This window comes from Eschscholzia californica, unplaced genomic scaffold (assembly GCF_041429995.1).
Source record: "Eschscholzia californica isolate CP2 unplaced genomic scaffold, dmEscCali1.0.p SCAF_6, whole genome shotgun sequence".
NCBI lineage: Eukaryota > Viridiplantae > Streptophyta > Magnoliopsida > Ranunculales > Papaveraceae > Eschscholzia > Eschscholzia californica.
Genome location: NW_028238483.1, coordinates 1,251,664 through 1,262,483, shown reverse-complemented (window position 1 = coordinate 1,262,483; position 10,820 = coordinate 1,251,664). Strand labels below are relative to the sequence as shown.

At 36.0% G+C, this 10,820-nt stretch overlaps 1 long non-coding RNA gene across 1 annotated transcript; it reads left to right on the top strand.

The window, feature by feature from the left end:
• The first annotated feature begins 9,894 nt into the window (after window positions 1–9,894).
• Window positions 9,895–10,535, top strand: LOC147530722 (uncharacterized). The gene is made up of 2 exons (XR_015228329.1): window positions 9,895–10,169; window positions 10,256–10,535. It is a non-coding gene; the product is annotated as an uncharacterized LOC147530722 (long non-coding RNA).
• The last annotated feature ends 285 nt before the right edge of the window (window positions 10,536–10,820 follow it).

Genomic DNA, 10,820 nt, shown 5'->3' with positions numbered 1-10,820 from the left:
TAGGAATTTTGTTAATCATCAATCTAAAACAATTTCTTTTTGTTTTCAGGAGAGGTCAGTGCTGAAGTTACACAACAATGCCTCTGCCTAGGGGTGGGAATCGGGCGGGCTCGGGCGGGCTCGGGCGGGCTCGGGCTCATGATTTTCGGGCACGGGCGGGTTCGGGCGGCATAGCAAGCCACCCGATCGGGATATCGGGCGGGTATATATGAGCATGTGGGAGCCCGCGACCCGATTATGCCCGAGTGCCCGTTCGGGCTCTAACGGGCTCGGGCGGGTCGGGCTTTGGGTTCCGTTTATATTAAACTTAATTAAAAATAATATACATAAAAAAATATAATTAAAAATATCAAAAATTAAACTAAATTTCATCTATTATATTTGGTGGTTGTGGAGTGGTGGTGTTACTGTTACAGGTGTAATGGTGGTGGTATATGGTGGATCGATTGTTCGGGAGTGGTGGTCGTCGGCGGTTTTAGTTTAGGTTTAGGGAGAGTGGTCTTTTGAGAGGGTATCTATAGGTTAAATATTTTGATCCAACGGTTGATGATTCTCAGCCGTTGGATCATAAAGGGATTAAAGAACTGTGTCTCGGGTAGCTGTCGCGGGTATCGGGCTCGGCTATTGGTTGCGGCGATTGGTCACGGGTCACGGGTTTAAGTCGCGGGCGGTCGGGCTTGAATTTCGGTCGGGCGGATCGGGCTTGAATTTCGGGCGGTCTGTATGGGTCGGACCTCGGGTAAGACCCCCTACCCAATGTCCACCCACGCCCTCCCGAAATTTCGGGCGGGTAAACCCGCGCCGGATCTCCTTTGGTCTCCGGGTCGCCTCGGATCGGGCGGTTTGGGCCAGGTTTCGGATTCTCAGACCGTTTTCCCGACCCTACCTCTGCCGTAGTTGTGGGTACTCTTTGAGAAGAAGAATGGGTGGGACCTGGAAATTGAGTGTCAAAGTGTTCAAGAGAGAGTTCGGAACACAGGATTGGCCCACATTGCCAAATATTCGTACGTCAAGTTAGATCAGATTCTACTTTCGGCATTTACAGAGCGGTGGTACGAGGATACAAATACTTTCCAGATGCCGTTCGGGGAGATGACAAACACGTTAGAGGTTGTGCATCACATATGTGGTCTTCGAATTGAAGGTCTATCCGTTGTTCTGTCGAAGGCGGATGATGAAGATGCGGACGATGATGATGATGACGATGATGGTACAAAAGATTCAGACGTATTACTAGTCTCCCGTTATTTAGGATTAGGTTACGAAGATGTGAAACTGCACTTAGATAAATCTAAGTCTGTGGAGCTTAAGTGGTTGAGACAACAATGCAGTGGGGAGGAAGAGGGTGACACTGACCTTGTCAAAGATGCTACTGCACGGGCATACCTCCTGCATCTTTTTGGTTGTACTTTTTTTTTCTGCTAAGAGTGCAACTAAGGTTCATATTATCTATCTACATTATCTGAAGAACTTAGATGATATTCCTACCTACTCGTGGGGAACTGCGGTGCTTGCCCATCTTTATAGACAACTTGGTTTTGCTTCGAGAGGAGGAAACCAATTAGCTGGTTACCTTACTTTATTTCAGGTAATTTCTTATATATTTTTGTATCTCGATTATTTATTTATTGTATTAGAGTAGTGAATAACAATTTTATATTTAACTTTAAATTGGTAGGCGTGGATCGATGAACATTTCAACCTTGGGGTGTTTGTTCCCAATCCAAAATATATGTTCCTACATATAACATCCCTCGGGTGTATAGATGGGAGGAACACATCATGAAAGGCAACAAGGCATGTGCTCTAGGAAGCACCCATGAACAATTGGACGGTCTAACCGAGAGAAATGTAAATACTTTATTTATTCTTCCTGTGTTCTCTAATACCCGGCAACAAGGCATTTGCTCTGGGAAGCACCAGTTAAACGTTTGTATCATGTAGGTCATTTGGGACCCATATCGTCCCTTATTATCTCACGTTGCACTACCACCTCTGGAATACTCTTTTTACACCTGATGCACCGCGGTGAACGATATTGCCGAGCCTTATCACCCTGATAGGGTGTTACGACAGTTTGGGTTGGTTTAAGTCATCCCTAAAGAACCGATTCACCCAAAGAAGGTGTTGAAGGACGGAAATTATAAAAACTTTGGTAATGTGGCTTCTTATTGGCGGTGTTGGGAAGATCACCTACTAAACATCAATGATAGCCCGAAAAAGGTATATTTGGCTCCGTGGGAGGCTAGCGCTCATTATAACGATTGGTTCAAGAGAGTATCTCACCCGTTTGTACAAAACCCAGATTGGTACAAATCTAATAGACCGGACCAGTACTTAGGTTCAGTATCGTACTACGTGAGTATTCGATTTATCATTCTTTTTTTTTACTTTTGAATTTTTTGCTATAAGTTGGTCTTAAAATATCTTGTTGTTCTTTTTAGAGAGATGGAATTGATCGTGTCATTGTAGCGATTCAAGCGTCTGACGTTAGGTTAGGGCTTGAAATCCTAAGTAAGGCGAGGGCTGAAATGCCGCTTCCAGAATGTCCTCATCAATCTCAACCAGAGCCCGACCGAAGAAGATCGTCCAGAAAAGCTACGTTGAAGAAAACCAGGAAATCAGAAAGGCAATGAAGTTGAAACACCTATTATAACTTTTGAACTTCTTTTTTAACAGTGATTATCATAATGTTTGATTGATGTATGAATATCATTACTCTTTTTGAACAAGTTTTAATATATTAATTAGAAGTAATTTTGAAGGCCAAAGCGTATTTTTTTTAAATTAGTATTGTAAACATAAAAATCGAAAAAACCAAAAATACGCGAGCCGAAGTACAAAGAAATACCAAAAATTCTTCGACTTTTATGTTTAAAATATCAACTAAAGAAAGGTAAAGAACGAAGACAATTAATCATCATCTGAATATATTCATATATTAAACCAAAAAGTTTGTAACCCGGTATTTCAATACACCTTAATCATCACTTAAATTTATCACATTACTTGGCTCCCTTGAAATATGGGGGTAAAGATTTCTCTCCTACCTCGATTCTACCTCTAATAAAATCAATCCAACCGATTGCCTCTAGCGATGCATAGCTAGCCCATTGAGGTGCAATTGGATGGAGTAGAGATTCCTTTGCGAGTTTAACACTATATGTAATGCATACAATTTTATAACCCTTGGAAGATGGACCACTGAGTAAAGGTAAGAAAGTTGTCGAACAATCGTAAGACAAATGAACTAATATGTAATTGTAAAGAGTCACCACAACCATACTAGTATACGGGTGACTGTCGAACCAATCATCCAGATATGTATAATTGAAGTTGTTCGCGACACTTAATGTCCGAGTGTAATCTCTTTGTCCAAAAATATCATTGTAGAGTGCGTGACGTACCTCAAGTTCTTCTATGACATTTTCGCGTACTTGTTTCTAACCATCTTCTATGGAAAACCCTAGTTCTTTACCAACGACATGAAACCCACAATGACCATCACCTGACACATCTATAATGTCATCCAAGAATGGATGCATAACTAACGGAATTTGTTCTTTGTATCTTTCAACATTGGATTTGGTTGCTTTGTTAACTTTAGGTACTGTCTGATGGCAGGGAACATATTCATCAACACACTTAGCATATTGAAAAGCAGATGGTTCCTCTTTGTAGATTTTGCAGCTTCTTTTTATTTTTTGCTCAATCTTTTTTGTTTCGGAGCCCCTTTGGTCTTTGTTTGTTGCAATTGCTCACACTAATTTGTCAGGGTCAGACAAAAAATTTCTCTCAACTTCTCAAGTATTGCGGTCAGCTGAGGACCACTCGATTTATCCCACAATAAATAAAGGTGCTCCATCTCATGTGATGTGCCGAGATCATTATAAGTCTCCGGAGCTGGGTTAATCGATAGCTTGGACCACTGGGGGTGAATGATGTCCTTAGGACATACCTTCTCTTGATTCATAAAAGATACCATCTCATTAGCACAAGGGAGATCATAGACATACCTTAGAACACATTCGCAATTTTGAACGTTAATATCAATCCCATTTGCACGATCGATCTCATCCACCAAAAGATCTAATGCAGCGTGCGAGACATAACCACGCAGCTCTTTCATAAACTTGGTTTGATGGCATTCGTTCACCTTAATACGAATGTGCTCAAAAGATAATTTCACCTGTCTCGGTTTCCGTCATGATATGAATAGATTCCCAACACGTAACATAGTTACTTTTGGAGTTACATAGTATCTCTTTAATTTGGAATGAGCACATTCCACACGATTTGTTGTAGTATTTCCAATGCGTATAACCCCGTTAGTCCATGCAGTCACAAATCTCTCTTTCAATCCCAACTAGGTATTCTGAACATAACTACTCTCTCCGTCCCAAATTAAGAGTCCACTATTCCTTTTTTAGATGTCCCAAATTAAGAGTCTCATTTCTTATTTGTCACATAAAAGATTCGCAATTTACCTTAATTTAATACTTTGTATCATAATTTTTTTTACCTTTTTCTCTAATGGAATGGCCTTAAAGAAGTGGTTGTAAGAAATTGAAGTTGGCAATGAGGCCTAGCTTTTATTCATGACGCCCATGAAAGATGAAACCAAATATATTTTTTTTCAAATGATGGATTTACTTTAAACGTCCATTAATGAAGTGTATGTCTTCATCAAATGAAAAAGGCACAATGACTCCTCCACTAAAACCCACTCATAGGAATATATTATTGGGTTTGTTCCTCCTACTACTATTTAATTTCCAAAAGCTTTAAGAAATCTTAAACTATAGGCCACCCCTGGAATAAAGTATATGTGAATCATAACAAATTCAACTTGTGAGTTGTGACTAAAAATTCTAAAAACAGAAGTAAGAATATTTATGCACATTCCGTAATTTATCCTAGAAGGAGTTGTAGTTTGATGGTTTTTGTTATTTTATTTTGTTTTCTTTAGGAATTTTATGGTTGTCTGCTAATGTTGAATGATGCTTACTCCCTTTCTATGTCAATTTGGGATACTTTTCACGTACAAAGAATATAACAATACTATCGTTCTTTTTCTTAATCTTCTTCTTTTCTTTCTTTCACGCAACGAGAAACTCCGAAAAAGTCTTAGATCTTCGTCCAAAGATTATAGAACCGAAACTAAGAAGATTTAAACTAAAATACTGAACTTTATTGATAATGAATGAATAAAACAATTCCTAGATCCCCTTATACAGACTTAGGGTTTCCGTAACCTAATCAAACTCAGATAACAACTTCGAAGAAAATAAAACACCGGAATCTCAAAACAAGAAAATACCTGAAGTAAAAATACTTACTAAAAACAGTAAAAACTACTAAAAGTCCGTTTTTGAGGATCTAAACGATGGAATTTGACCCACAAAGTGGGTTGGATGTGACGAAGCGATAACGAATGAGCGGAAGGCTATTTCACACCATCCCTCAAAATTTCGTCCAATTCCGACACCCGTTGCTTCTGTTTTGCCCGTTTTAGTCTGTCACCTTTATACTTAGCCGCATCAATTTCTTCCACGTATTTTTTGGCCAATTCCTCTATGTCATTCTCTTACCCTTTGCTTAAATCTCTTCGATTTTTGTAATTTTATCTCTGGTTATTTGTTTTTGAATGTTTTAATGTTATCATGTTAAGTTGTCGAACTTTCAATTATTTTCTATATTTTCAAAAATAATATGAATTTAAATAAAATATAGTTCACCCGTTGTCGATGTGCTTTGATCTCACGTACTCGGACCTTTCAATTTCTAGAATTTTGTTCATTTTCCTTCTTTTATTTAAAAGTAAATATAATCGCAGTAACTTACAATTATGTATATTTCAAAAAAATTCGAAGATGATTGTTTTTACATAGACTACCGCAAGAGTTATTCAATCCAATGTGACATGGATACATGATAGTACGACATTACATCATTCACTGAATAAGATACTTAAGGTTATCCTTGGGGGTCTCAAAGTCCATTCCTACATTCAAGTATAAAAGGGCATAGGATCATATCTTTTAGTTACTTTTTTTTTCTTTGTTTTCATTTTGAATTTTATGGTTGTCTGCTAATGTTGAATGATGCTTACTCCCTTTATATGTCAATTTAGGTTAGTTTTTCATATCTTGGATATATACATGAGAATATTTCCTTGATTTGTATCTTGGGTAGAAATATTTGACTTGAGTACCACTTTTACCCTTATTACCCTTTCGCAAATTGAACGGATGATTAAACCGAACGTTCAATTTGAGAAATAACTTGATGAGACGATTCTTTAACACATTATTCCTTAAGGCGATCATGAAATTGGTTGGTCAACAAGATTTTGTTTGGTGTAGATCAATAAGATATTATTGCAGTAACGAACAAAAATGACATAATAACAACGTGAAAGGTTGCACTTAGTGAGCATAATCACACTGGGTTCAGAAGCTTATGGCAACAACACGAGACGTCTGTCTTGTGAAGACAAACCTAGCAAAAACACCAATGAGGAGACATCTACTTTGCATTCCAAACGACGACAACAATGACAGTCGATATTATCGATTGGCGAAAACTGTCCGTTATGGATATCGATCGTGCACCAAAATTGAATTAACTTTGAACTTACTTAAACACCAATTTAACTCTCGAAACATTAATGGATCTCCTTCCCATTATAATAGTATGCCCATCATTGATAACAAAGAACCTCTCAAACCCAGAATCGATAATATTGATAACTAGAAACTCCACCATTGAAATCTAAAATATAAAATAACTTCGACGATAAACTTTGACTAAATTTATTGAGAAGTATGGAGATAATTAAAAAACTAGAAAAGAAAATAAAGGAGAAAAAAATAACTATGAATCCGGCGAACAGTAGTCATGGAAGCGGCTACCGCGGCCGGTTAAGCGGAAGCAAAATAGGATCGAAACTATACTCTTTAGAGTTTTGTAGCTCTGAAACGATGAAAGATTTAGGTTTTGGATGAGGAAAATCATAAACCTCATGTTTATTTATAATATAAATCTCTTCGATTTTTGTAATTTTATCTCTGGTTATTTGTTTTTGAATGTTTTATTTTCTCTATTTGTTATCATGTTAAGTTGTCGAACTTTCTATTATTTCCTACATTTTCAAATATAATATGATTTTAAACAACATATAGTTCACCCGTTATCGATGTGCTTTGTTCTCACGTACTTAAACCTTTCAATCTTTCTAAAATTTATTCATTTTCCTTCTTTTATTTAAAAGTAAATATAATCGCAGTCATTTATAATTATTTATATTCCAAAAAATTTCTAAGATGATTGTTTTTAGAGGGGTTGGGCAAAAGGCCCAAAATCAGCCCAACAATATGTATCAGGCCCACTGCAGATAAAGAATGAGGGGCAGGTCCAAAAAAGTCAGGCTAGGGGTGGAATTTCCGAAACACCCTTCTTCTTTTTGAAATTTACGAAACGACCATCGAAAAATTCCCGGGAAACTCGAAAATTTCTGACAAATAATCTGACACGCCTCCCATCAGACTGTGTACTTTCCATAAATTCACAAAATTGCCACCGGAAAATTCCCGGGAAATGCGAATTTTTTTGAAAAATAGTCTGACGCACCTGACATTAAACCTTGTACTTTCCACGAATTTACAGAATTGCCATTACAAAATTTACCAACTTGCCATTTTCGTTCTTTTTTCCAGATTTATTTCTTATTTCTTTTTTATTTTCTCTCACACATATTTCTCTCTCCAATCTCAACAAATTTCGTTCTTTTTTTCCAGATTTATTTCTGATCTCTTTCCAATCTCAACAAATGTCTTCATTTTTGGTAGTATTTCATTGATTTGTATAAAAAAAATTTCTTGTGTACCGGGAACTATTTAGTGTACTGGTCATTTTTTAGATATGTACTACACATTTTTGTACTGGGAATTTTCTTGTGTACCGGGAATTGTTCTGTGTACAAGCCATTTGGTTATGTACTAGAAATTTTTGTAGTGGGAATTTTCTTGTGTACCGGGAATTGTTCTGTGTACTCGCCATTTGGTTATGTACTAGACATTTTTGTACTGGGGAATTTTCTTGTGCACCGGGAATTGTTCTATGTACTGGCCATTTGGTTTACTACTGGACACTTTTGAACTGGGAATTTTCTCCTGTACCGGAAATGGTTCTGTGCACTGGACATTTGGTTATGTACTTTGATGTTTTTAGAGATGAAGAAGATAAAATATGAAACAAATAAGAGTGATGAAGAAGAAAAATAAGAATATAAAACTTTTAGAGAGAGAAAGACAGAAAACTTTAATGTTTTTAGAGATTGAAAGAGATGAAGAAGATAAAATGTGAAACAAAATAAGAATGATGAACACCCAAAAATGAGAACATAAAACTTTTAGAGAGAGTAAGAACAGAAAATTGATGTTTTCAGAGATTGAAAGAGATGAAGAAAATAAAATGTGAAACAAAAACGAATGATGAACATCCAAAAATAAGAAAATAAAACTTTTAGAGAGAGAAAGAAAAGAAAATTTATGTTTTTAGAGATTGAAAGAGATGAAGAAGATAAAATGTGAAAAACAAAATAAGAATGATGAAGAAGATTTTTGGATGTATAAATAAGAAGAAAGAGGGAGTTGAAACAAAATATAATGGGAGGGATCCAAAAAAATTGGCTGAAATTTCGTCAAAAAATGGCGCCATTTTTGAATTTTCAGAAAATCTGAATGTTTCTCTGACATGAAGTCATGTACGGGGAATTAATTGCTTCGCTGTCGTCCGTCAGATTGTCAGAAAACATAGAACTTTCCCGTGGAGGGGTAAAAGATGGATAAATAAAATAAAAACTAGAAAACTGTGAGCTGTCCTGACAATTTAGACTGGGTTCTAATTTTTTTTTTTGGGTTGGGGGTAATGCTTATTTACCCTCCATTTTTTGGGCCTCTCACTCAAAAATCCTTGTTTTTACATAGACTACGGCAAGATTTATTCAATCCAATGTGACATGGATACATCACAATACAACATTACATCATTCATTGAATAAGATACTTAAGGTTATCGTTAGGGATCTCAAAGTTCCTTCCTCCATTCAGTTTATTTATTTCTTTAACACAAGTCAATAAATGACATTCCCACCTCAACCGTAAATCGAATATGTGACTTCTAAGTTTTCAGAGCAGATGCACAACTAACAGAGAAAACAATGGTTAGAAATGAAAAAGACATTTAAGGACCATTAAATGTCATATGATGAATGATTTTTAAGATAGAAATATAATTTAAAATATAATTAATGAATTTTAGCTTTATAAACTATACATCCATTGGGCAGTTGGTAAGTGTACCTAATCCGCAATACGGAGGTTCTTAGGTTGGATCTTAAGGAAGTGCTAATCTAGGAATATTAAACTTAGGTATGAATGAAGTAATATCTTTGGACTTTATGCCATTAATTCGTCGGGCTTTAGACCATTAGTCTCGTTGGGTTTTAGGGCAGTACTAATTTGGCAGTTATCGTGCTTATCACATCGTATAGATATATCAATGTCTTTTTTTTATTGAAAAATGTATCAATGTATTTGTAAAGACCATTGTAGTCAATATTAAAAAAAAGAAGAAGATTAATATACATAGTCAAGCTACTCTTTAAGTTTATGGGTAGGCTCTATCGGACGTAAAATTCTGATTTTCGCCCTTGATTCAATGGACATCCATAATACTCTATACAATATAATATATTTGTGTTGATAACTTTTATTTTGTTAATTATTGTAATATTTTTTTTGTTTGGGTATATAGATTCTTTCCCCTCCGTCCAAATCCGGAATCTGCCATTGTATAAAAGGAATTATGGAGGAGTAGACAAGCTAAAGAGACACCCTCAAACAATTAAGAGAAAGAAAGAAGAAAAAGAGGGGGAGAGAGAGATGGATGGAACACTAGTAGACACGAAACCCTATCCATTTAACATAGTTGAGTTAGTCAAAAATCTCATATTGAAATGTTTAGGTTTTGATTCATCATCAGCTTTTACAACACAACTTCTCACAGTTACAGATGATCATGATACACAAAAACTGAGTATGATCACTACTACTTCTGAAGATCTTCACAGCCTACATGGTACCACCCATATCCATGTCACCTCTGTAAGTACTATACTCTAAACCCTAAACCCTAGTTTTTCTCTCTATAGTTTCGCACTCTTATTGGTGTAATATATTTTCTGGTTCAGGAGGAAGTAGTGACCCTACTGGTGCATAGTGGAAGTGCAAAAGAACCAGGAAAGCCACCACTGGAATCAGGCCATATTGGTCAGAACAATAGCTACAAATCTACTCATTATGCAGCTTAAACTTGATGAGACCATGCAATTTCATACATTTCTTTTCCGTGTGTGTTGAAAGAATTATTAATATATGTTTGGTAGAGTATAAGTTACTATCTGATTTGCAGTGTATGAGAACATGTAAAATTATATTTTCAGTATATACTGATGATCATATTACAGTCTAGTGCTTGTCTTTTACAGTACACTCTGACTCTAAATTAACTTGGTTCAGATATGTGGTGGGTAGTTTATATATTTAGGTGTTTTTTTTTTCTTGTGTCTGAATCTGAATTCGCTGACTGAATTGGCTAAAATATTGTAAAAGTTGGATGTTTGTTTTCTAAATCTGAGTTATTAGATCTGAATTTAAATTTTGACATTTGTGCTCCTATTTAATATTTTTAACTTTAATTTCTATTTCTCATTCTCCCTTCTCAAAATAAAAGGCAAAACCCCTAGACTCTCTCTT